Raw genomic sequence first — 27,466 nt, 5'->3', positions numbered from 1 at the left:
TGCCCCCTACTGACCCCTGGCCCTCGGGCAATGCCCGAGTTTCCAAATGGTCAGTCCGCCCCTGGGGTGATCAATGATGCTGGGAAGTCAATCAAATAACCATGCAATGATCAGGGAGTATATGGTGATCTGTGCATCCAGGGGGTAAATGACAGGAGTCGTCCCATAGGATACCAATACAGTGATCTGGGGGTATATAGTGACCCATGATGCTAGGATAGTACATCTCATGATGAATCCTCCCATAGGATACCCAGTGATCTGGGGGTATAGGGTGATCAATGATGCTGGGAAGTCGATCACATAACCATGCAATGATCAGGGAGTATATGGTGATTTGTGCATCCAGGTGGTAAATGACAAGAATCCTCCCATAGGATACCCATACAATGATGGGGAGGTATGTTGTGACCCATGATGATAGGATGGTACATCTCATGATGAATCCTCCCATAGGATACCCATACAGTGATCTGGGGGTATAGAGAGATCAATGATGCTGGGAAGTCGATCACATAACCATGCAATGATCAGGGAGTATATGGTGATCTGTACATCCAGGGGTAAATGACAGGAATCCTCCCACAGGATACCCATACAATAATGGGGGGGGGGGTATATGTGACCCATAGGGGCTCCAGGTTACATGACTGTGCTGAGGGGTATGCTGTGGGGGGGGGGGGGGTCACATGACCATGCCATGCTCAGGGTATGCAGAGATGGGTTCTGTACATCATAGGACAGTGTCCCTGGAAATGCGGTCTCAGCAGCCAGGTGGATGGTCATGGGAGGTCTGTATGTCTTCCAGGGGCTGATCACTCCGATATCCTTGGAAAGCCAGGTTTGGCCCCCAGGGGCCCCTGTGATCGGTAGAAGGTGGTGATCAATGAACACTTCCTGATCCCTGATAGATACAAAGTGTCCCCGATATCAGAGCCCCCCTCCCGGGTGTCCGATCACCGGACGGAGCACTCCGGCTCTCACAGTCGGAAATGAGAGACTTAATAGATTTGTAATCCCGGCCCGGTACAGCCCGACCCCCCCGCAATCCTCCCTACACCGTGCAGGAGCGGAGGGGGGAGCTCTGCAAGGCAGCGACGGGTTAAAGCCTGGAGCCCGAAGCCTTCCAATCAAGTGTCGCCCCAGGGAAGGCTCCGTCCAATCGCCGCGTGGCGGGGGCGTGCCCCTCGCTGCCATTGGCTGCGGCGTGACAGGCATGCCATGGAAGGAGAGCGAGTTTTCACACTGACTTGGTGCTGATGCTGGACTGGTGCTGGCTGGGAGGGAATCGTGCAGGTAACACACACACAGGGGGAACTCCGAGGGATCTTATAGACGAGGAGGATGGCAGGAAGAAGAAGAAGGAGCATTGCTACATAGAGCTACATAGAGCCACCTAGAGCCCCTGCACCTTGCACTCATCAGCCCTGACACTTCATCGTCTCCATGGCCAGACAATGGCACACACACAGACCTTGATCCATTGTAAAAAAAAAAGAAAGAGGAGCAGGATGCTCTCAGTGACCTTATAGAGAGAGAAGGCTCCATACATGACACACCATGATTGACATCTAGGACATGCACCTCTGATTGGTGAGCTCACAGCTGATCGCCTTGCTGGGGGTGCAGCGGCGGCGGTGAGGGGGAGCGTTCCCATGACCCCTCTGTCCCTAGGTGACTTCTCCAGCTGGACCTCCACCTTGGACCCAACCATCCCTTTCCTACAGGCTGTTGGATTGTGTCATTGACATTGGGCAAGGAATCCAAGCTGACCCATCTAGTCCCTGAACTTTCAGTCTGGAATCTGGGAAAACTACCAAGGATCACGAATCCGCCGCCACTACCATTGGATCTTTCTTGTTTTTTCATTTTTTTAAAAAATTTTTCTTTTAATTTCTTTTTTTGGCAAAGGCAGCGGTGGACAATTGATTGGCGGTGTGGGGCCCCCTTTGATATTGCCCTTTGGGTAAGTTGCCTTTAAAGTCTTGCTTACTTAAAATCTTGCATTGGTGACATAGTCTACAATAAGACGACAAAGATACTTAAATTATCTCTGGGGGTCTGGAAAGAAGATAGGCTTCACATCAAATGTAAAAAGCTTTCATGGCTGGAGGTAAAAGTGGAGAGTTTCAAGTTGTAGCACAAACCATTGGCCGTATGTAGGCTCCATAGGATGACACAGGCATGTACATATTCATTATGTTTGTGCGCCACTGCATGGTATTATTTATAGAATACTGAAGTCATCTTTGGGAAGGTATAGAATAGCATAGGATATATTGCTGGCACCCTGTTTGAACCCACCATTGTGCATTTTTTTCCCTTTTAATGGATAGGGAGCCACTGAGTAGCTTGAACGGGTTAAACTTCTTTCCCTGCAATAATGCTGTAGGGCACCAGTCCATTGACCTGTTCCTTGCTAAAGAGACCCACAAGGCATTGCTCCATTAATCACTTTATCGCTGGGTTTTATGTTCTCAGTGCACTGCAGAAAATCTAATAACCCTCTAGAATAGAGGTTGTGTTACCCCATAACTGCTAGAAGGGCCGGTGCTGCCTGGATCCGTCTTCTACGGTATTTTTAGACATGGCTTTAGATTCATCTCGGAGTCTTGGCTAGCAGGCCATCAGTGTTCCTCCTTGAATTTTTGACATAGGCAGGGCTGAGGAAATGCACTTCTCCTTTTTGGCCAAAATGACTTGTAGAACCCACATCTGCTGAAACAGAACCTCTTTGTGAGTGCAGCTGTCAATCATCGTCCTGGTACACAAAGAGGTAGGAGGCAATCAGAAACACCATGATTAACTCTTTGAAGATGTTCTGCAGCATTTTTGGCATTGACAGAGCAAACGAGACTTGGAATACGGGTCAGATCCACACGTCCCTCAAGGTTTTGGTGATTTTGGTAGTTCTCAAACTCCATAGCTAGACAATGTAAACTCTTAGCAGAAGTCATCTGCTGATAATGACTTCTGCTAATGTAGGTGTTGAGCTCCATCACCCTGGGTGAGGTTTTATGTTGGATGTCTCATCCTTTGGACAAGTATATAACTAAAATAGATAATGCAACTGCTCAATTGATGGTCAAGCAATGTTATCCGGTTATCCGTGTTATCCGCTATGATATATGTGAGGTTCAGGAACGAATGTAAACATAGGACCTCCATCAGCAGCAATCTGTAGAGTTCTATCCGATTTGATTTTGTTCTCTAACACCTGGATTTGCTTCTAGCTCAAGGTCCCTGAGGGCACTGCAGGCCATTTTTGGAAAAATAAAAGGAAAATAAATTGAATGAGCTTAGAGGATGACAATGCTAGTCATGAATGGCATTCAGTATGAAGCCACAGCTGTGCTGTCACGCTCCTATAGGCAAATTAGAGTTCCCCCTGTGCCCTCTGGCCCCATAACAGGTTGTTTATGGAAAATTAAAAAAAGCACCAAGGCCTGTTTAAATGCTGCATCTAAAAGTATGAGCCTAGTGTGCAGCTGAGGGCTGGATAGCATGGCTGTGCCTAGGTTTAAAAGTCTAAATGCCCTTATAAATATTCTGGGATGGCAGTCTCATTTTAATTTGGTTATGTGATTTCTTTTCCGGTCATAAATTCAATGCAAATTTCCATTGGTGTGTGAAGCAGCTGCAGTATCATCCGACTGCTTTCTGGTACGTTATGGGCAGCGTAACTGAGTTCAGGCAGGCTAGTTCTTGTCACATTTTGCATGAGAAAGAGCTCTTGCAGGCGCTGGGTACCCACACTGCCTTTTAAGTAGGGAATGCTGGCTGTAGAGGTGCAATGTAGGCACAATCCCTGCTAGCTTTCCCTTGGTGTATTGATTACATTAAAACAATGATGTATCCACCAGGCAAAACCTCCATTTATCTCAAAGCAGAAAGCCGTGTGAGAGGCAGGGGGAAGTCACAGCTCTTCCTAGCAGTAGTTATTATACGTTGGGTGTCATTTTTTTGACTTGGGGGAAGTGATTGATAGCGGCACACATGCTCTCGCTAACCCTCGCCTTTCCAGTAAAGGGCTGAACGTCTATGACATAATACAAGGTTTCCGTCTTGCTGCTAAGATATTCTGGGAGCATCTCATTCTTAGGAAACATGAATTTGTAAGATGGATAAGGATTGAGCTTGTGGTTCTACGATAGATGATGGGCTTCAGGATGCCAGTCTCCACCCTCAGGACATATTGGAACTTGTGGTTTGAGCAGGCCATGCTGGGATAAATAGTTTGATTAAGCCATGTTAAGGCTTAGAATCAGTCTGTGCTGGGACTTGCAGTACGTAGACTTAATGAATCTCACTTATAAGTGAGGAGATCTTGTAACAGGTTTATTCAGTATGGTAGTTAAAAAATCAGCAATAATGTAGGATCAATAGATCAGAATACAGTTTATGGTTATAGGAAGAATGCTGACTGATTGCTACAGGTTACCGTCCTTCATTATTGTCTTATAGCTTTTGAAGGATAAGATCATAGGAGGCTATATTTCCATTGGGAAGCTCAGCACTTTTTTATTGAGTGGTGCAGATCTAAATATTTTACGACGACTGACAATCAATGGGATGAAGTTGGAAAAACTTGTCTTGCTTAATTCACATCAACCATCCACGTTGCTTTTCACTCCGCCACAGCCTATTTAGTCGCATCAACTTTTTATAATCTATAGAGGGTGGTAAGGGAACTTTTAGAAATGTGCCACAGATTTCAAGTGTAAAGGGTAAGGGTGATCAAATCATTTGGACCTTCTCACACGTGTCTTGTGATTACATCTGGTAGTAGTTAGTTACACTCAACTGGACTTGTTTTGTAATGTTGAAGATGTTTCGTAGCTTCTCCAAGCCACTTCTCCAGTTCTAATGAGCATTAGGAAAATACCCTACTATTTATATCCAAACAGGTAGCATCAACACCTTGATCCAGTACCATGGAAAGGTAGATGTTATTGTCTAAAGATAAGATGGGAGGTGTACAGTACCCATCTTTTTCAAGGCCTCAAAATAATGATGATAATAAGAAGAAAGAAAAATAAAGCAGGTTGGTCATCGCCATGTCTTTATTTTAGGACATTTTCTCAAGCATCTTTACCCACACAGAAATGCTTATTTCATGCTTCTGCTTTCCTCCATAGTTCATGACAATACTGTATGTCCTACTGTCTGTCTGTCCTTCCCTCCGAGAGCTTTGGTATTTGTCCCATAGTTGACATTGTCTGGTTCCCCTGCAGTTTCTCTTTTCTTAATGTCTTTGTGTTTTGTGTGATCCTCTACATGCACCCGCCACCTCTTCATTTTCTTCAGTATGTACCTTGAGGATGGCCAGATTTGTCAGTTTGATTGTATCGTGTGCCAAGTGGAAACACCTCTAAATGCAAAACAAGCACCTTACCTTTCCTGCCAGAATCTTATTACATCCAGGCCAGGGGGGGAGGAAGTGCAGGAGTCCGTCATTCCTAGATCCCAGCAGATTCTTCTAAGGAAAGGGAGCATTCATTGATATGGGCAGTCATTGTCACTGCTAGTAATAGTACAGTTAATCACCATCAATCAATGGTTGGATATATTGGCTAGCTGGCTACAATGATGGTCTGTGCTTATGTGTATACAATTGCTGTAGCTGGAGGAAAACACCAAATCTTCACCGACAACCTACTCTTTTTTGTCCTAATCTTTTCAGTTGATAAACACACAATATACACTTACATTTCTATTTTCTCCTTGATTGAGGAAATAAGTATGTTGGAACTCGGGCAGTTATGTTAGCAGAACACAAAAGAAGTCAGAAAAGCAAAGTGTCCATTCTGTACAGAATACTCTGACACATGGTGGTTAAGCAGAATAGCAGCTAGGTTTGGCCTTATCACAATGTGCCCTGACATTTTAGAAGTCTTTGTACCTCCCCGTAGTCACATTTTCGGTAGAATATAAAGTCAACCTAGGTTTTTGCACTCTAAACTGTTGCATTACATGCTATATATGGCAATATAACTAGAACATTGTAAGTTGTAAGCTCTTATGAGTAGGGTCCTCCTAACCAGCTTGTCTAGAATTGTTTGGAACTGTACTGTCGTTTGATTTGCAAACTGTTGTCACTATATAAATTCTGTCCAAAAATACTTTTAACAATTATATTGGAAAAAAAATTGAAAAAAATGTATTCTTTATTCAGTGCTTTGGTCAGCCTTTATGTCATCCAGTTAGGTGACCCTACCTAGTGGAATTGTGTTGTGAGTTGTGGCACCTCCCTAGATATTGGTGGCAGCCATCATTATTGCCTCAGTCTTAGGTTTGTCCCATAGATCGGTTTTTATTGGCAGTAAAGTGGCAGCACAGGGGTCTTTTGTTCAACATCCAGGGTAGCTTTTTCACTTTTTTGAAAAATATTCTGATAGGTAAGTTAGTCTCTATCCAAACTGAGCCTAGAGCACCCCTGCAACTGTGATAGGAACTTTAGATTGTAAGCACATATTGATGAAAATGGTTCTATCTACCTTGGACAGCAACGTCTTATATGTCAGCCCTTTATCAATACAGGAAAAAATATGAACATTTTTCCAAATGCATGATTAATATAGGGACTGGCAAGAGTATGATAGGCATAAAGATAGGTCTGGATAGTCTTTTTGTATATTAAGTGTAATGCAGCTTTAGGACTGTGTAATAAAGAACTCTTTGCTTTGGACTACCTTTAAATTTTAAGCCAACACGCTGGATAAATGTATCAGAGACATATAATTATTTATGCCGATTTTCACTTTTCAGCATCTGGTGATTTCATGCTTCCTAGTTTGTGCAAGGTCTAAGAAATGTATTATTAACCAACTGGTGATATCATGGTTGATCCATGTTCTTACTATTGTTTTCAAACATAATTTAGGTATCTCTGTTCTGTATATTCCACCAGTACAAGTCCTTCCCCCATAACAAAATTTAGGTATCTCTGTTCTGTATATTCCACCAGTACAAGTCCTTCCCCCATAACAAACTTTTTATATATGTTAGTTTTCCCAGTAGCATAGTCCCTCTTCCTTAGGCTTCCTATTGGTCTTTTAATGTGATAGATAGCCTTACTGACCAACAGTCAGGCTCCACAGGGTGCAGATTAAGCCTAACCACTACATGAAAAGTTAAGGTTTGCACATAACTTCAGAAGATCTATTATTATTGATAGGACATTTTTCATTGAACGGGACCTTCCACAAAGATTTGAAGTTCATCAAGCTAATTACTCAACTGGTTAAGCTATGGAGCCTATCATTATGCAACACCCAGATCAATTCCCTCACTTTCAGCTCTTACAGTGTGCAGGAACTAGTATTTGGCCTGAGAGTCAGATAATGGCACTTCCATCAAAGGCAAGTATTTATCGCAGTGACAGAGTCACTTTAAGTTTAATAAGTAGAGCTGCTAAAATTTATTGGATATAAGGTACCATAACGTTTAACTAGCCCATTCTCCTCTGTAATGGTTTTCCTCCATAAATCCCAAACTATCTTGGCATGCAGAGTGCACTACCCACCATATTTCAGTGTCAGGGCCTGAGAGGCCTGTCCTAAGGTCCATGCACTGTAGCTTGGGCAATGTTGTGGATGTCCCTAGCCATATACATATAACAATTTTCAATAAGCCTATGTGTGTACAGGAAATGTGGTATACATCTGTGTTCTGCATGGAGGATAGATTATCTTAAAGTGTGTGTGAATCATTCATTGTAAAAACTATTACGCACTGTTAAATACTAGTATAAGTTAAATAATTTTATAGAACAAAAAAATAACTGTAAGCACCTATTTTTCCCAAAGTTTACAAATGGCCTTGTGATTGCTATTCAGTGCTAAATACCAGCTTCCGATGGGCTGAGGTGGAGACCCCTTATGACGATTGGCAACTTTTATCCCAGTTGTTGTCACTCTGTGCAGGGCTTGGAGGGGTGTGTGTCAATAGCAGTCTGATCACAGGAGTACAAGCCCTGCATGTGTAGGCACGGCATTTTATAGCTCCAAGTGGAAGACAAACTGACCACATTAGGATGGATTTGCTCTTGTCCTTAGTGTGCATAGATGGCAAAAGGAAAGAAGGGTTACTGTCAGGGTCACCATGTATTTTACAGCAAACTAACACATAAACATAGAGTGTGGTACATTTAGAAATATCTATATGAAGAAACAGACATATATACGAAAAAATTTAATTTTTAGGGTAACATTCGCCTTAAAGTGACACTAAACTCACATTTCTTATAAAATAAAATAAATGCAACATCTCTACTTAGAAGTAGAAGTAGAACCTTCTATCTCTCTCTTCCTTTGTTTCATCTCTCAGATGCAAGTTTTTTACTAATAGAAAAGGGAAAAGTCCTGGAAGTTGCAGTTGTCTGAAAAACCCCGTAAGAAAGTGTATGACAGCCTCAAACTACAAAACAAGAAAGAAGAGGGTTAACCCTCCTAGTGCAGTACCATAAATTAATTTTTGATAAAATATGTAAAAGCAAGTGGGTATTCACAAACACATGTTGTGTACGAGCATATCAAAAGATACAGATGAGTCCACCATACAGGGTTAAAGACATGGGAAGACCTCTAAACGTCCATAGTTGGCAGACGTGTATCAAGGTTTAGGCCCTTTCTTCAGAGCCAAACGCATGTATAATTAATCACCTACTATCTATACCATACCATATTGTTAGCCATATCTTAAAATTTGTTCCCTCCCTTTACCCACGAGTAGAGAAAAGGGGGAGGGAACAAGGGAAGGAATGGGAAGGGCAAGGACAATATAACACCAGATCACATGAGCACCTTATCACTGGTAATATGCCAGAGCTCGAGAAACCTATGCTTAGAATAGTGCACCAGCATAAAATATAATATGCAATATGGTGAATGTATCGTACCTTTATTGAGTGTATGAAAAGAGGAGCCATTTATGTTCATTCCTTAGTATTAGCATCCACGTAGCAAACATTGTGTCCAAAGGAGAGTAGAAATAAGGATATAGATGTATGTATATATGAGGAATAGCTCCAAACACACTGCTGCATCTCAAGGAGTAGTTGGATGGTTTGTTGGCATTCCAAAATGGCGGCACAGCTCCACTCTGGAGCGCATGCCAAATTGTAAAGCCATATACCGTGTAAGTGTGGGTGTATTTAGTTGCCCCTGACACTTCCAGTATGGATGGCTTCACTTCTGGCTCCACTATGCCACTCGTACTAATCACTCCAAACATGTGGAGCCAATCAGTCAAAAAAAAAGCCAGCACAGGCTGATGCCAGAGCAATGCCCCCTAGCGGTCAGCTAGAAACATTGCAGCCTCAAATATGGAATAGGGGAAAAAAAGAAAGCACAACACACAAACTTTACATGGGACAGTAACCATAGCCTCATCCGTGGCCTGGTTGGAGCCCAGGCTGAGACTGTTATACATCTTCTTATAGAGTTTTTCAGAGATGTGCGGCTTCCAGGACTTTTCTGTTTCCAATTAGATGTCTAGAGTTGGGACGAGCCCTGTCTTTGTCTGCACGCCTAGCGGTTGCTACATAAGAGGACCAGGTGGAGCCATCTGCGGCATCTGTCAACTTAGTTTGGGGCACAGCAGGCTTTTTTCTGATATTCTCAGACTTCCTGTGTTAGGGTGGTTACGTTTGTTCTACATACCTCCTCTATATATGACAAAGTAGTCACCCTGTCCTGCTCGTCCCCAAGAGGGACTACAAATCTACATGCAGACATACTCAGCTCTCTGGGAATTGTAGTACACATAGAGCGGAGCATGTGACCAGAAATAATGGCACTACTCACTCTACACTAATAGCAGTATGGCACATCAGTGGAGGATAGGGAGCGTGCACAGGAAAGCCTGAAACAATAGTAAAATACTGTAAAAAAAGGCTGAACCATGGTATACTTGCTATTTTAGAACAATTGATGTAAAAAAAGTGACATTCTCAGTATATGGTACCTTTTGACACCCTATGGCTCATTATATGCCTAGGTGAAAGAAAAGGAGGGATCCTCGATCTTCATTTTGCAGCTATATGTGGAACACAGGCTCATTTTAAATAACATGACATTCACATATGTTGACTTGCTTGCCCTAGGTGTAAATAAAGGGGTTGCAAAGGGTTCGACTAATCCCAAGACCATGAGGTCAAAGGGCCCAGAGTACAACAGCTTCTTCCCGTTATTCGGCAGCTGTACACTCACATTACATTCTGAACTGAGCAAAGCCGCAATTCTCTTTCCTTCCCACATCTTATTCCCCCCTGCCGTCTGCTGTTTTAGCCTCTAGTAGACCTATTAAGGTTTTTAAAGGAAAGAAACTATTTCCCATTTTATTAAAAATTAGCTGCCCAAGGGCTAACAGGACTGCCGGAGCCTTTGGTGTCAGATTTGAAGGCCTCCATTAAGAGTTTGCACCGGGGCGCTGTGGTTCTTAATTACATGTCTTCCCCTCACAGTCCAAAAGCAGCAGAATTTATCTTCCAGTTCAAGAAGGAATGTGGGTGCTGGGAATGTTTACATGACAATTCAGTGAGTGTACAAATTAATTCTAGGACATAGAGGTTGCCCAACTCTGACATCAAAATCAGGTTTTGTTCTGTTATACCGTGGTTGAAGGAAGAGCCTACCCTACTGCAGAGGATGAAAAAAAGCGAGGGTCTCAGTAATCGCTGTGGTGATGCAAACAGTCCTTCTTATAGTTTTATTTTGCAAACAGTTCCTATGCATCCAATTTATAGTTGATACAAGCTTATTAACCCTAAACTCCATTAAATCAGTGCAAGATATGAAACCATGGCTTCTGTAGGGATAGCGGTAAAACAATAGAACGTTGTTTTTTAAAGAGTTGTAAACCTCTAAAATTAAACATGAACAAGAAAGTTGCTTCCATAGTTTGTACTTGCCTCTATTCAATGTACTGAGTGTGATTTCTCGCTGCTGTCTTATTCCTGTGCCATCTGCATGAATCACTTCTGACAGTCTATAGCAACACCAGACAATCCCGGGAGACAGACCTGCCATCACCCTCCAGTTCACAGCAGGTGATTGACAGCTTTGCATGTTTCCCTATGAGACTGTGTAGAGGGCGGTGTGTCCTTTCCCTCCACTCAGGTCTCAGATTACATGTATGATGTTTTACTAGGTTGTGATCCCCATCCCTGCATTCTGAAGCTCAGAAAGCTGTGTAAATTCTGGACATTTAACTGCTGTAGAGGAGAGAAGTGCCGCAGATAAACAGGTACAACATATGTAGGCGTATTTGTAAACAATTAATGTTGCGCTATGTGTGAGTAGAGTGACAAATACGTGAAAACATATAAAGAACAGCTGATAAATCCACAGTAAAGTGCTCAGGATTAATCATGTGAATATAAACACAAACACTCCATAGGAAGGACAATAAAGTGCTCAGAGTTCACATGAATAACAGCCTTCACAGACAGTTCATGAAAAAAGACATCCGTTTCCTGGGTATAATAATCAGTAGTGTTGATCTTCTTTCCATCTACAAAACCACCAATGTGAATAAACCACCACCATATAGGAAAATTGGAGGCTTACCAGATAAGCAGACCCCTTAATTATAGGGGGTCATAGTAGGCTCTGTATAAACCAGGGGCGGACTGACAACTCATGGGGCCCCCGGGCAATAGGGAATCATGGGGCCCCTGTGTCCTTGCCCAAACTCAAAAAAGCCTATGAAAAAGGTACCAGGAGCATCTCATGGGGCCCCCTACTGACCCCGGGCCCTCGGGCAGTGCCCGAGTTTCCAAATGGTCAGTCCGCCCCTGGTATAAACACAGATCCGTACCGACTCCTATACTCTGACTAGGACCCAGGTACCACTTGGATATCAGTAAGCTATTCTGATACTGATATCAAGATTAGCCCATGTAAAAATAAAAAGTTCCTCCCATAGTGCAGTAAAACCAAAGTGCCTTTAATGCACAAATAAAATCTTACTTACAAACACTGAAGAAAAAAAGCAGCATTCATATCATATACAGATTCCAAGATGGTGGACAACGCGATGACATCAGAGGGGAGGCTCCGCCCAACGCATTTCTTCATAAACAGATGTCTCCTGCGTTGGGCAGAGCCTTCCCTCTGACATCATCACGTTGTCCGCCATCTTGGTATCTGTATATGTGGGTATATGTAAGGGTTTACAAACACTTTAAGTACTTGCATGCTTGGTAGACCTACTCATTGTAATTACTACAGAGCAGGTCTCAGGATTTTCTTGCCTTGCAGCCTTGTAGGAGAGTATTATCATCAACAATTGGTTGTGGGCAGTGAACTGCAGGAAGACATGTTGCTTTAATGGGAACCTTTAAATTAAAACTCTTAGATTGTAAGCTCTAACGAGCAGGGCCCTCTGAATCCTCCTGTAGTAATTTGTATTGTAATTGTACTGTCTGCTGTTATGTTGTAAAGCGAAGCATAAACTGTTGGCGCTATATGAATCCCGTATGATAATAAAAATGTTTAGCGGACTTAGATTGAGATCTATTTTTCATGCTAAATGCAGTCATGCTAGAGGTATTTGTTATGTCCAACAGAAATTTCAGTGACAATCCCTTCATCCATTTCTCTCCAGAATGGGGCCATCATTGTTCAGGTATTATCCAGGGTCAGTATCTGCTTCCTAGACTGAAATAATGGCTCGGAGATGACACAATACTGTAAATCCTGTTGCCTTTGCAATTCTTGGCAGTGTTTACAAATGTTTTCAACAGATCAGCCTCCCTCTGTCCCACAATGATGAGTTCAGCCTTTTGTAAAGACAGAGAAAGAAGATGGCAGGAGAGCCACTGGCATATGATGAATAAATGACAGGGGGCATGGCACCAACAGATAGCAGTGCTCAATCCCATTATTTTCAGAAGTTGACTCTGACCAATCCCCAAGCAGGAGGTTTGGCATGGGGTCAGGGCAGCCCTTAAGTATGGGAGAGCCTGGGAGGAATAGACGAGAGTCATGTGGAAGATGATGTGAGAAGGGTGGAGTGTAGAGCCTAGGAGGGGGCCCAGGGAGGGGCCTACCTGCAGGCAGGCACTGGGAAGGAGGATCTCTTAGCCTCACTGTCCCCTGAGAGAAGACAGCCTGGGAAGCAGGGAAGGAGTTAGCCCAGTGTAAGGCCTGAAGGCAGCCATCAGCCCACAGGTTTACAAGGAGATGAGTAATCCTGCACCCCCTGGGCCAGATAAGGGGAAAGCGCAGTCAGGTGGTGAACCCATCTAGCTCCTCATCTAGGGCTGCTTTACTAAATTGGCAGTTTCTGGGTCCCTTAGCTTCGGGATTCCCTCAGCTGGGTAAAAAGGAGGATTCTGCATCTTAGAAGGTACACCAGAAGGGCTGGAGAGCCCTTCAAAGGAGAGAGTTTCATTCTCTTATCCACATCTGTACATAGTTGCTAAGGAGTTTGTCCTCAGGTTTCTACAGTTCCTTGGGCATCACATACCCCTCTAAACTCCATCCAAGTACAATATCCTTTAATAAAACTACAAAAACAAGCTCAAGGTCTGGTTACTGTCTCCAGTGGGCGAGTGTGGAAGACAAATGTGTTGCCTTGCTGTGCAGGTCTATATAGGGATCCAAAACTCAACGACTCCTAAAAGGGTAGTGCCATATATATACAGTATATATATATATATATATATATATTATACCGTATATGCACAGTTGAAACAAATTACCTGCCTAGTAGTAGGGCTGAAAAAAGTCCATTCCACCTTCCATCAAATTTCCCATTCTCACCTCGTGCCTCCGATACTAAAATCTCCATATCCACAGGCACATCTGCTGCAGTATCCACACGCCCCTTGGCAGGTAGCTGCGTGTATTAGATAGTGATTGAGGTAGATATATGGCCGTGTCTTTGAGTAGGGACTTGTGCTCTTATCTGTTTCAACGCCACAGGGGTCAGAAGCCTATTGCATTGTAAATCACTGCAGGTCCCATCAAGATTAAAAGTGTATCCTCTAGCCATGTGAAGGATACAGTGCTTGTTTTTGCCCTCTGCCTAACCTAGTGCTTTTATAAAGCGTTCACCTCTCTGCCATAGCTTACAACGTTGGCAGGTGCTCCATTTATACATAAAAGCATTTTCAAAGACTCATAAAACAAAAGTACTTTTCTTCGTACATTAAAGTTAGCACCTGGCTTGTGTTCACACTAACAGATTAGGCTATGAAATGTGGAAACCTGATCTGCCAGTGATGTTTGGTGGAGGTTCAAAAGAGACCTTCATATGGCGCTATCTATTTTAACTGCCTGTATCGTTTTACTGTGATAACTGCATGCTGCAAGTGAGAAGCATTGTTGTCACATTAAATGAATTTGTCGATATGCAATACAAACTAAGGCTGATATTGGAGCATAGGTGCCATAAATTGCCACATCAAGCCTATATTGTGGCAGCATGTCTAGCGCTCCCTGTAGTCTCTAGGCCTACTTACTTATACTCGGTTCCTCCTGCACAATTCGGCGCATGGGGCAGTCAATGCTTTCCATTGTATTCTGTCAGCTGTGGTCGATTCAGCCTCATCCCATGAGACCGTGATGGCTTTAAAGTGTGTTTTAAAGGTGGACCATCAGATTGTTGGTGGACTTCCTTGTTTCTACTTTCTTCCAGGTGGTAGCATTCTACACATTGCGATTTTGGGTATGCAGTGGTCAGGCAGGCACAGGACATTTCCATCCAGCCATAGCCTCTGATTAGAGAAAGGGGGGATACAGTACAAGGGGTGCCAACATCTCTAGAAATATAGAAAAGTCCTCTACTTGGTGGGACTCTAAAGGCACGCATTTGCAAGTTAATAAACTAATGAATCAGCAGTTAAAACATAACACTCAGTTTTATTTTATACAAATTTAAAAACGACATAACAAGTTGAAATACATAAAATATGGAGGTAACTGTCAAAGGATGTGTAACTTAATACTGATAGTGGAAGATCGGTCATGCAAATGTTGAACCTAAGGCTTCTGCATATGACTGCATTTCCCAAACATTTCTGCAAGCATTTTTGGTGAAACGAGTTTAGTTTTTGAGTGATGTTTTTGCGATCTTCCAAATTTCGCTGGCGTATAAGGCAGTGGGAATAACAATTGTAGCATATAGGTGCACCTTTACAGCCATAGCAAGAGATGGTGTAGGCCAGATTTGACTTATATAATGGAACATGCCTGTTGCCTTGCCAATTCTGCACTGGGCACCTTTCTCCATACCTCCATTGCAGCGAGATTGGAGACAGTCTCTAGGCACATAGAGACTTTCTACCTGGCACACCCACTTTGCTTCCCAAGCAGAGTTGCTTGTACCTAATGATTGATCATTGAAGTACCAAACACAGCAATGTGGAATACAGAAAGGGATGTACCAAGGTGTCTGTGTTATCAAGATCCAAAAGTCAAGGCGAGATGCTGGATACAAATTAGTAAATCAGATTATAATTGGGCACAGTGGCTATGGTGAGGGTGCTCTCCACAAAATGGGATACTCTTTACAAAAGGGACCGAGAATTGAGAATCCACATAATGCCACATAATCACAGCACCAAACAGAAGGTTGAAGAGTTCAATATTTTTAGTGATGATTTTGGTTCAGAGCTGGATAACATAACACAGCCAACGTGTTTTGAGCGTTCAACAAATTTCCCCTTCTTCAGGGCTCTGGACTTGTAAGTGGTAGGACTCAAATATTGGTACACTAAACAGGAATCATTTGTAACTGTATAATGCCTTAATCACATAGCCAAATCGGCCATGGTGAATATACCATGGATATCTGTGACCAGGAGCCCAGGTGTTTGAGGATAGTTGTAGCCAGGAAGCCTGTGAAAGTCAATGACTGGCAGGAGTCATAGGTGTCCACAGTATTCTTGCCCCACCATGGCCTATTTTGGCATGTGAATGAGGCCTTAGAGTTTTGCTAATGCACAGATAGGTGTGCAAGCTCCTGTGTAATGTGTGATCTCTAGAATAAGTAATGTCCTGAAGAATAGCTGAGTGGTAGCTGGAGCATGCAAGAACATTTATATGTTTTGTTGTAATTGTAAAATGACAGATTAATCCCAGTTATTGTACCATCTTTAAGTCCTACCCCAGAACTCTGAAGAAGTGGGTGTTTGTTAGGCCCACAAAACGCATTAGATGTTTTATGTTAACCTTTTGTGAACTAGTATCATCATTAAAAAGTATTGGACTTCCAGAGCTTCTGTTTGACACCCTCATTAGACTCTACATACTGTAGGTGGGTTTTTGGGTGGCTGCAGCGGCACTCCTAGGAGGTAGGCTGGCATGGTACAGGAATGATGTGCAGTTTTATAGTAGCTGCTGTTTGTTGTCAGTCCAGATGTATATTTTCTATTGACTGTACAGGCTAATCTGTTGTGAACTAGTATCATCATTAAAAAAGATTGGGCTTTCAGAGCTTCTGTTTGGCACTCTCATTAGACTCAATATACTGTAGATGTTTTTTTGGGTGGCTGCAGCGGCATTCCAAGGAGGCAGGCTGGCATGGTACAGGAATGATGTGCATTTTTATAGTAGCTGCTGTTTGTTGTCAGTCCAGATGTATATTTTTTATTGACTGTACAGGCTAAAGTATAATTCTTCTGAATACTCAGTTGAAAGACTTATACATTACAGTATGTTTACCTACGAAAGGATTTGCAATTCTGGTTAGCTAATCTTGTGATTCACACCCATATGCCATGCTGAATAATCAGGGAGACCAGCATGGTGTTAGTTTTTTCAATGTTTCTACTCTTTGGGTCAATCCAATTCTCTTTGGACAGAGCTGGTAGTGTCCAATAACCAGGATTAAGGCAGAGACGTGACATTGGAAGCTGCATTGATAAAACAGTAAATTGACACCTATCTGGTTTTACAGTGTGGTCAGAATGTGTAATTCACTTGACTGGTCAAATGGAATTGCTATTTGTTTGACAGGCAATATTGTGTGCCTGTATGTATTTCACATGTGTGTTTAGCTTATTTGCCTGGAGTTCTACTTTTTATGATTTATTCTATATTAATATAGCTCAAGTGCTTTCAAGTTTTATGTGATATTAAATTAATTGTAAAGGTTATGTTTTTTTAATAACAAACATGTCATACTTACGTGCTTTGTGCAGAGTTTGCACTGAGCCTCCCCGATCCTTCTCTTCTTGGTTTTCTGCTGGCGCTCCTGGCTCCTCCTCCCTTGAGTGCTCATAGTAAGCTGCTTGCTCTGGGGGCACTCGTGCACGCTTGCTCCTGAGCCATCTCTGTGTGTCCATAAAATTCCCAGAGTGTGGTTTCGCCCCGCTCTCAATCCCTCCTCAATGGCTGTGATTGACAGCAGCAGAAGCCAATGGCTCCCACTGCTGTGTCTCAACCAATGAGGAGGGAGAGACCTGGGGGAGCCACTGCTCTCATGCACATCGCTGGATCTGGATCAGGCTCAGATGAGTATAAGGGGGGGGCATGATGAGAAAAACCGTTTACCGTTACAACCGCATTAATATACAGGACCCAACAGTGTACTAATACCAACAGTTTGCACTGTGCTGTCAACATAAAGGTGGACAGTATAGTCACAATTCAATTCAAAACAAGAGGGTAGAAGGGCCCTGTTCAAATGAGCTTACAAACTAAGAGGAAAGGTAAGTCGTACAAAAAGTAATAACTGTGACGGATGGGTTGATGATGAATGAAATGTTCAGTTTTTAAGTAGAGATGGGATAGGCTTCTCTGAAGAATTTAGTTTTTTTTTTTGGGGGGGGGGGTGGAGTAGGAGATAGCCGTTCTGGTTGGGTCAAGGAGTTCCAGAGGATGGGAGAGGTTCTGAAGAGGTCCTGGAGTTGATCATAGGAGGACATGATGACGGAGCTAAGGAGAGAAGGAGGTCTTGGGAGAAGTGAAGAGTATGGTTTGGGTGCTGTTTTGAGATAAGGTTGGTGATGTAGCTCAGGGCCAAGTTGTGGATGGCTTTGTATGTTGTATAGTGAAATACCTAGTTTTTTATGTCTTGGCTGTTGTTTTCAGGATTTGGCTTTTCTAGATCTTAAAAGGAGTTTTGGGAGTCGAAGGTGTCTTATAAAAATTACTTGTATGGTCTTCATCCCTTAATCTTCTGGCAACGCGATGAGTTTGATTCACATCATCAGCCAGCTTCTGGGTCAGTTCCATATAAGTGTACAACAATCTCTTTGATGACCAAAAAGCCCCATAGGTGGACCACGCTGGCAACAAGTCAGTAAGAGGAGCAGAATTATGCAGACAAGCCCGGTGTACTTTTTCTTTGTTACGAATTGTGCAACCTACCCTGAAGTAGGACCAAAAAGAGGGCAATTCTGAAACCAGTGAACAAACTGGCCTATTTTAGTCTCAGGCTCATATTCAGGGACATTAGGAAAATTAATTCATTAAGCTGGGCAGACATTAAAGAATGGGAGACGTTCTGAAGAAATCATGGAGTTGAACATGGGAGGAGATGATGATGGAGCTAGAGAGAAGGAGGTCTTGGGAGAAGTGAAGAGTATGGTTTGGGTGAGGGTGATGTTTTGAGACAAGGTTGGTGATGTAGCTCAGGGCAGAGTTGTGGATGGCTTTGTATGTTGTTGTATAATGAAATACCTAGTTTTTTATGTCTTGGCTGTTGTTTTCAGGATTCGGCTTTGCTAGATCTTAAAAGGAGTTTTGGGAGTCGAAGGTGTCTTATAAAATTACTTGTATGGTCTTCATCCCTTAATCTTCTGGCAACGCGATGGGTTTCATTCACATAATCAGCCAGCTTCTGGGTCAGTTCCATATAAGTGTACGGCAATCTCTTTGATGACCAGCAAGCCCCATAGGTGGACCACACTGGCAACAAGTCAGTAAGAGGAGCAGAATTATGCAGACAAGCCAGGTGTACTTTTTTCTTTGTTACGAATTGTGCAACCTTTCTATCCAGCCCTGAAGTAGGACCAAAAAGAGGGCAATTCTGAAACCAGTGAACAAACTGGCCTATTTTAGTCTCAGGCTCATATTCAGGGCCATTATCAAAATGAATTCATTAAGCTGGGCAGACATTAAAGGGTGGATGCTAGAGTGAAAATGAATGGCACTCAGCAGGCAGGCTTTGTCCTCTGATCTTAAATGCACAATTGTGACTGTTTGACTGCAATGTACCTTTGTTTAATAACTTGGCACAAATTACATAAATAGGATGTAAGTACCGAAGCCAATTAGATGCATTTAATGTATACAGCAGGGATGTGCAGAAAGCCAAAGCAAGTAGTCTGTAATCGTCTTTTAATCTGCAAACTTTAAAGACGAGGTGATTGATTGGCGGTGGGCACAGACTACAGCGCTGGATCACCGGCCTCTACTCCCCGAAGGAAGGACACAGCAGGCAGAGGTGAGTAAAAAAGGGAGGGTGGAATTTTTTATTACAAGGAAAAAAATACTGAATGGATGGGAGAGTTGGTGATGGGGTGAGGAGGTGTAGGTTTGCTCGGAGATGGCCTTTAAACAAAGAGTGACAAAAGTGTTCCTTGAGAAAAGGCTCATCAAGGATCCCTTTAGTGCTGGTCACATCAGTGAAAGCCTAGGCTTGATCACATGATCTCCAAGAGAAATAGCCAATCTGAACTCTTCAGCAGAGATCACATGACCAAGTGCCAAGGACTTCACTCGTGGTCAGCACTGGAGAACACTTGGAGCAGCATTTCATCTAGTAGAAGGGAACATTTAACCCCTAATGTTGCTCTTCATCTATTCATGCTTCCTGGACTGTTTATCCAGTGTTAAAGTTGAAGAAAAGCTTGAAGTGGTTGTAAACCTCAGATATGAAATATGAACAAAGCATATCCCTCTATAGTGTGTACTTGTCTCAATCCAGAATACTAAGTGTGATTTCTGTTTACTGCTTCATTCCTCTGCCAACAGCTTGAATCTCTTCTGACAAGTTTTCTTGACACCAAGAGAAAAATGGTGACAGGGGAGGGACCTCCAACAGATTGACAACCGCAGCTCTTTTCCTGAGAGCTGTCTGGAGGTGGGGGGTGTCTCTTCCCACCAATCAGCTCTTGGAGCTTAAATTAACTGAGCATTGCAAAGTGTAATTTCAGCTCTCCACCCCATTTTTCCTGAACTCTCAGTCAAGCTTTACAAATTCTGTACTTTAAAAGAATGAAGAGAAGAAAAGACTGCAGATAAACAGGCACAACTTATGTAGGAGGACTTTTCATCTCTGTGTATCACCTGAGGCCGGTCACCTCAATGTGTATAGGTGAGGGTTTACAACCACTTTGACACTACCTATTCTTAAAACCGTTCCCTCCCCCCTTCTCCTACCATCCTGCATCAACTGTCTAAAAAAGATCTCTGCTTACACTGCTCCAATCCAGTTCCATGATTCTGCATCTGCTGCTTCTCCATGTAAAAGAGAGCTTGACTACTGCTGTAAATTCTAGGAGCCCTGATGTCACCCATAGGTCCCCATAGCCCAGCCATTGCCGGTGCTCCCTCCTCTTCCCTGCAGCAGCCACTCACTGACAGAGGGGAGCTGGAGTTTGCAGGACCACGAGACCGGACCAAATTAAAAATAGATAAATACGCAAATCTGTTTTTGCACAGGGTAAGCAGAATAGGTAGGAGGAGGGGGGAGGGAATGTTTTTTAAGAATAGTTGGTGCTAGGATTTTTTAGGACTTTAAAGTATATCCAATCCCAAGAACTAAAATGTTTCATATTGCAGTTTACCAGGGATGTGGTGGCTGCATTAGTTTTCTTTTTTTTTTCATATTTTTTGCAATTACATAATAATACCTGTTGATGCAGACTTAAGTTTAGGCCTCATGCGCATTGGGCAATTTTTCTATCTCTCCTAGACGCCTTTCCTCCAGATAGCGTTGTTTTGGCATAAAAAACGCTTGCAAAGATGCATAATGTGTTTAGAAGCGTCAAGCTCTTGATGTTTAATCTGTGTCATTGGCCAGAATAATAAAATATTCTGGCCACTGAAATGAATTATCGCTCATGCACTAAACACGCCTAGCACTTAGGCACATTTAGACGCATTTACAGGCATCAAGTGTTTTTCCTGCCAAAATGCCAGTGCTCTGGACACACTGGCAGTGAGTTTTGCTTTCTGCCTCTAAATGTCTTTGCCTCCAAATTGCTTTAAAGTATTACTAAACCCACTACAGTAAAATCAGTCTGTATATGCAGTAAAGCATGCTTGTTATACTCACTGTGAAACCTAAGGGGTTAATCCTCTGCATTGTGTAAAAAGAAAGGCTGTTTGATCCTGTCTTCTCTAATCCTCCCCTTATTCAACAGTCCCTAATCTGCTGATAGAACAGAGCCTTGGGGGCAAGGTGCACATGCTCAGTTGGGTGTGTATTGCTAGTTTTTTTTTTCTTGGGAGAGTGCATGTGATCAGCACAGGGCCAATCAGCACTGTCCAGACAGAGGGTTATGCAGCCTCATAGGACAGTCAGTAGAGAATGAAAACATCCTACAAACTTTAACCAGTGCTCTGCTGGACACTGATAGAAGTCACAAGACTGCTATGTATTGCTGATGAAAAAAGGTATTTAGCAGTTTATATTTACTAAAATAATTGCATTTCCATGTTCTGTGTACTGTGGAAGGCCAGATATAGTGAATGCAGGGTCCAGGGAGACCAGCTATAGTGAATGCAGGGTCCAGGGAGACCAGATATAGTGAATGCAGGGTCCTGGGAGACCAGATATAGTGAATGCAGGGTCCTGGGAGACCAGATATAGTGAATGCAGGGTCCTGGGTTTAGTAACACTTTAAATGTCTATGTGTGCTTGGACACATAGGTGGCGATTTACTAAAACTGGAGAGTGTGAAACTGGTGCAGCTCTGCATAGAAACCAATCAGCCTCCAGGTTTGATTGTCAAATCTTAATTGAACAAGCTGGAGCAGGTGCGGACTGACCATTTGGAAACTCGGGCACTGCCTGAGGGCCCGGGGTCAGTAGGGGACCTCATTAGATACCCCTGGTACCCTTTTCATAGGATTTTTTGAGTTTGGGCAAGGACACAGGGGCCCCATGATCCCCTATTGCCCTGGGGCCCCATGAGTTGTCAGTCCGCCCCTGAGCTGGAGTTAGAAGTCGATTGGCTACCATGCACAACTGCACCAGATTCTGAGTGCTCTAGGCTTAATAAATCTCACCCCATTGGCTAATATGCAGGGACATTTAGACTAGGTTTACACCTATGCAGGTTGTTTTTGAGGCGTTTCTGCATTGCGTTGATGCGTTTTTCAAGGGGGGGGGCATCTTTTTTTATTTTTCTTGTTGCTAGGCAGATTTTAAACACAAAACGCATTTAAAAAGTGCCAAAAGACGCAGCAAAAATGCAATACATGCTTTTCTGAAGCGTTCCCATTGAAATCTATAAAACCAAAAAACGCTATGTTTTGTGTTAACAAAAATCCCTGACCCTTTCCAAAAAACTCAACATGTGAAAATGTTGAGATGTGAACCTTTCCCATAGGAAACTATGTTAAATGGACTGTACTGCGTTTCTGCAAAAATGCTGCAGAAAACGCTTAGGTGTGAACCTAGTGTTAGACGCAGAAACAAAACACCAGATGCCCCTAAGAGCAGTGTAAAAAATGTCCGGTGTGCATGAGGCACGCAATCCTATCAGCTTTACTAGATATCTTCTGTGTAATAGAAAACTCTACTCCTTTTATGATGGGGATGAAGAAAGGTAGACATGCTTGCAGTGCAAATCAAGAGAGCAGGGTGAAGATGCTGCTCATCCATAGATACAGTGAAAATTGAGTGAAGATGACATCATTGCTCCTCCAGAGACACAGCACCATGATTAAGCGTTTTCACCCTAGGACAGGGAATGTGTTACTGGCAGGATCAGCAGGTAAAAATTAAAGTATATGTAAACCCTCGTCTTGTAAAACAACCCATTCAGTTTGAAATAGAAATGAAAGGTAAAACATTTGTGTATAGATACAAAAAAAACATAAATACCTGAAAAGGTGATCACACACCCTCTGTTCTCAGCTGCATAGAAAGGTGAGGGAGGAGAAATAGCATCACACTAGTCTTCCCAGTGAATAGCTGTGCAGGAGGGAGGCGTGTCAGCACAAGCCTAATCATTGGAGGAGAGCAGGCAGAATTCCTAGCACAGCCAGAAAACTGACCACGCTGTGCTGTCCTGCCTAGTGTGGTCAGTTTTTAAATAGGAAAGCAGAGGGACTGACAAGAACACCAGTGATTTCACACAAAGGAAGCAATACAAAGAGAACAGGACACTTTTTGATACAAGTACATGGTATAGCAGGCACATATCAGGGATGTGAAATGTTGGGTTTACATATTCTTTCAGAAAGAAAGGCCTGAAAAAAGAAACCTCAGTTGCGGTGCGTTGGCATACATATGTTATAAATAGAGTGATTCCTATCAAGAGGTTCTATTGCATAGTAACTTGAGCAATAAATCTCCCATGTGGTTTAGCCCTAATGCTGGCCATAAACTTGGGCAATTTTGTATCAATTTCAATCTCTTTCTACCAGCTTTTGAATGTAAAAGGCTGAATAGATCAAAGCAAGCTACGGCATCTCTGGTACATTGTACATATCTCATGTCTCTGCTGCTACAAATCGCTGTACTGGATACGGCCTCAATGACACTGGTAAAGACATATGTGCGTTTACAGGACATCTAAACACATTGAAATGCATGTAATAGTTTTTAATGGTTTTACTGGCATTTTGTTGCCTTCAGTTTAACCGTGTTTTGTAAAAATAGAAAGGGAGAATGTCACCAGCACACAGAGGATCACCAATATGGGTCCAAGAGTTTTAATAAACGATCACATAGTTACAGCAAGGCAACGTTTTGGAGTCTCGCAGGACCCCTTCATCAGGCCTGTGTGCTGGTGACATTCTCCCTTACTGATTCTGTTCAGTTCCATCCGACGGTCACTGCAGCACCCACTTATACACACAGCCAGGGGCGGACTGACCATTTGGAAACCCGGGCACTGCCCGAGGGCCTGGGGTCAGTAGGGGGCCCCATGAGATGCCCCTGGTACCTTTTTCATAGGCTTTTTTGAGTTTGGGCAAGGACACAGGGGCCCCATGATCCCCTATTGCCCGGGGGCCCCATGAGTTGTCAGTCCGCCCCAGCACACAGCCATTTTTAACGCAGGAGCGTGTGCATTTGGATTATACACTTGTAAAAATGGAATTCTGTGCATCCGGGGGCAATTCTATACTCTGATCACGTCTAAACGCACATAAACGTAAGTACATTTAAACACAGAGGAAAGTAATCTGACGCATGTAACGTTTGTTGCCAGATAATGTCAGACATTTTCTCCTGCGTTTAAAAAAATAAACTCAAGAGGCAAGTGTGACTGCAGTCAAAGACCCCATCGTGACTTGGAATCGTGGGCAGAACCTCCATGAGTCTCTCTGCAATTCCAAAACGCATGGCAATTGCTGCAAAACGTGTGTTTGGCTGCCATTATCCTTTAACGGTACCTTAAATGCGATGCAATTCTGCAGTGATTGTCACGGGACAGGATCGCTCAGCAAACTGCGTCTTTAATAATTGCATGAGGGTTGTAGCCCAAAAGGGAGCAGGAGCTTCTTTGAGGTCAACAAATGCGCAAAGGGCAGCCCATTCAAGTGAGTAGACGTGCCCTATATGCAGTGAAAATTGCACTTTGAAATTTGCAATATGTGAATGAGGCCTAACTCAAGCAGCAGTGTATCATGACAGTATGATTCTTTAGGGCTCATTCACATGTGTGCTCTGGAGTGACCATCTGAGAAAATAAACGATCATGGCGAGCATGTATGTAGTGTGTGCGAACAACTGCGACCAACAGCCCATACAACCTAATGCCCAGGACCACCGCTGTTTACCTGTAAGGCTATGTTCAGGTTGCGTTTGAGCCATTTCTGCATTGCATGTTGCGTTGCGCTTTGCATTTTTGCACCTGCGTTTTTGCTGCCTTTCTGATGCATTTTGCGTTTTTTTCCATTTTTTTTCTTGTTGCTAGGCAGATTTATAAAGCAAACTGCATCAAAAACGCGTCAAAAATGCATTAAAAATGCAGAAAAATGCACTACATGCTTTTCTGCAGTGTTTCCATTGAAGTCTATGCAACCAAAAACGCAACTTTTTGCGTTCAAAAAAGTCCCTGACCCTTTCCAAAAAACGCACCGGATGAAAATGCGGAGATGTGAACATGTCCCATAGGAAATCATGTTAAATGGACTGCATTTCTGCAACATGCTGTGGAAAACGCTTAGGTGTGAACCTAGGGTAACCTCTCATCCAACCGATTTACAAACAGGGATTCTGACCGGCCCTGGATGCAAACACAGGGACGGCATTTCTGGCTGCACACAAACTGGTCGGAGCTAATTGGGCAGTATATATGTACCCATAGCACAGAGTGCTGTTGCGTCCACTTGCGATTGAACGCAGAAACCTGTCTACCCCAGATTACCCGTCTAAATGAGCTCCAAATACTGCAGAAAATCAATCGCTCAGTGTCTGAGTTACAAATCTCTGAATTCCCCGTGACACAGACCTTTCATTGACTGAAATTCAATTTTTCCTAACAACAAAATTGCTAACGAGAGAGAATTTGTAGCTGCTATAAACTGCTGCTGCAAAATCACAAGTGTGACAATGCCCTTGCTTAGCGTTTTTTTTTCTTTTTTTCTTTTTTTGTGACTGTTGTTTCATTTTATAGTGTTTTTAAATGTAAAGTGTATAATACCTTAGCAAAAACACTATCATCCTAATTATTTCCTGTGAAAGATGCAAATATCTCATATTGTGGCTCAAATATAAGAGCACTTTTTTAAACATTATGCATTTGTACTAGTCTTTGCAAATTGTGAAAAAACATAAATATATTCCTAGCTCAAGATAAATCCAGCTTCCAACAGCATGCTTGGCTCTGGGCTTCAGTCTGTTTTCCCTGTGCAGCCACTTTTCCTGGCCATCACTAGAGGGTGCTGTTAGGAGATGGGGCATTTACATTGACGGTAATGAGCAATTGCACTCCACAGCAGATGTGCTCAAAGTCAGGAGGCTGCCGACAGTATTGCAGGACTTTCTCTCCAGTAAAGCTCATCATATTAGAATTTTTCAGGGGCTGCTAGGACAAGTACATGTGTATAACTATTACTGAAATCTCAGGTATACCCTAAAGCTTTACTCCAACCCTTCTGCCTGCCCTATATCATTTTTTTGTTTGTTAAATCCCCATCACTAAAATCTAATATAAAATAAACACGATAAAGTGGACCATACATGCCAAATGGACTTAAGCTCCTTGTCCCCTCAACACAAATGGCTTTAACTCCTTTTTGCCCAGCCCTGGCTTCCCTTCAACCAGTTCCAGTCCAGGACAATTCTGACATTTCTCTCCTACATGAAAAATCTGCATTTTGTATGCTAGAAAGTTACTTAGAACCCCCAGACATTATATATATATATATATATATATATATATATATATATATACAGTATATATATATATATATATTTTTTTTTTAAGCAGAGGCCCTAGAGAATAAAATGGTGGGTGTTGCATAGTTTTATGTTACACGATATTTGTGTAGCAATTTTTCAAACACAAATCTTTTGGAAAAAATGCGCTTTAATGAATTTTATTGTGTAAATACGTAATATAACACCTAACTGTTTGGTGAAATACAAAAGAATATGTTGGACCAAGTAAATAGATACCAAACATGTCTAACCTTAATATTGCATACACCCATGGAACGGTGCAAAGGGGAAGCTTTAAAAGCCTTTGCAGGTTACCAGTTTAGAGTTACACAGGAGGTCAAGTGCTGGTATTTTTGTTCTCATAAAGAAAAGAATGAAAAATCTCCTGCGCTCAAAGTACCGGATATAGCATATGTGGAAAAATGTTCATAGACCTTAGCATTCGAACCAATGAGAAAACACTGTGCAGCCCCCTAAGGGCTGGGGTAGCCTAATATGGCACTAAACAAAAAGAATAGAAAATGGGCGCACAAGCCTTGCGCATTATCTCAATCAACACTTTAATTGTAAAAAATAGTAGATGTATACTCACAAATGACAAATGTAAACAGGCATATCATGACCAACAATGATCCATGGTCTGAAAAGAGGCTTCTTATCAAGAGGAGATTGCTCCTCGAAACGCGTCAGACAAGTGTCCTTTTCACATGTAGGACTCGTGCACCTTTTCAGACCATGGATCATTGTTGGCCTGTTTACATTTGTAATTTGTGAGTATACGTCTACTAGTTTTTTTGCGATTAACGTTTTTATTGAGATAATGCACAAGGCTTGTGCGCCCCTTTTCTTTTTTTATCATTGTTTCCATTCTGTCATTTGCAGCAATACCTCACGTGTGGTGTGATCACTGTTACTTATGCACATGGGACGAAGGGGCGCGTTT

At 42.6% G+C, this 27,466-nt stretch overlaps 1 protein-coding gene across 1 annotated transcript in view; it reads left to right on the top strand.

Annotated features, from left to right (window-relative positions):
• The first annotated feature begins 1,234 nt into the window (after positions 1-1,234).
• BRINP2 (BMP/retinoic acid inducible neural specific 2) overlaps positions 1,235-27,466 on the top strand; it is a 395,372-nt gene continuing 369,140 nt past the window's right edge. Inside the window, exon 1 of the mRNA XM_089676328.1 lies at positions 1,235-1,966. The gene's annotated coding sequence lies outside the window, so the exon portion shown is untranslated. The remainder of the gene's footprint in view (positions 1,967-27,466) is intronic.

This window comes from Staurois parvus, unplaced genomic scaffold, assembly GCF_062004578.1.
Source record: "Staurois parvus isolate SC_StPar_1 unplaced genomic scaffold, SC_StPar_1.0 ptg000166l, whole genome shotgun sequence".
NCBI lineage: Eukaryota > Metazoa > Chordata > Amphibia > Anura > Ranidae > Staurois > Staurois parvus.
Note: the sequence above shows the minus strand (reverse complement) of the source record. Positions and strands in the feature narration are given on the sequence as shown.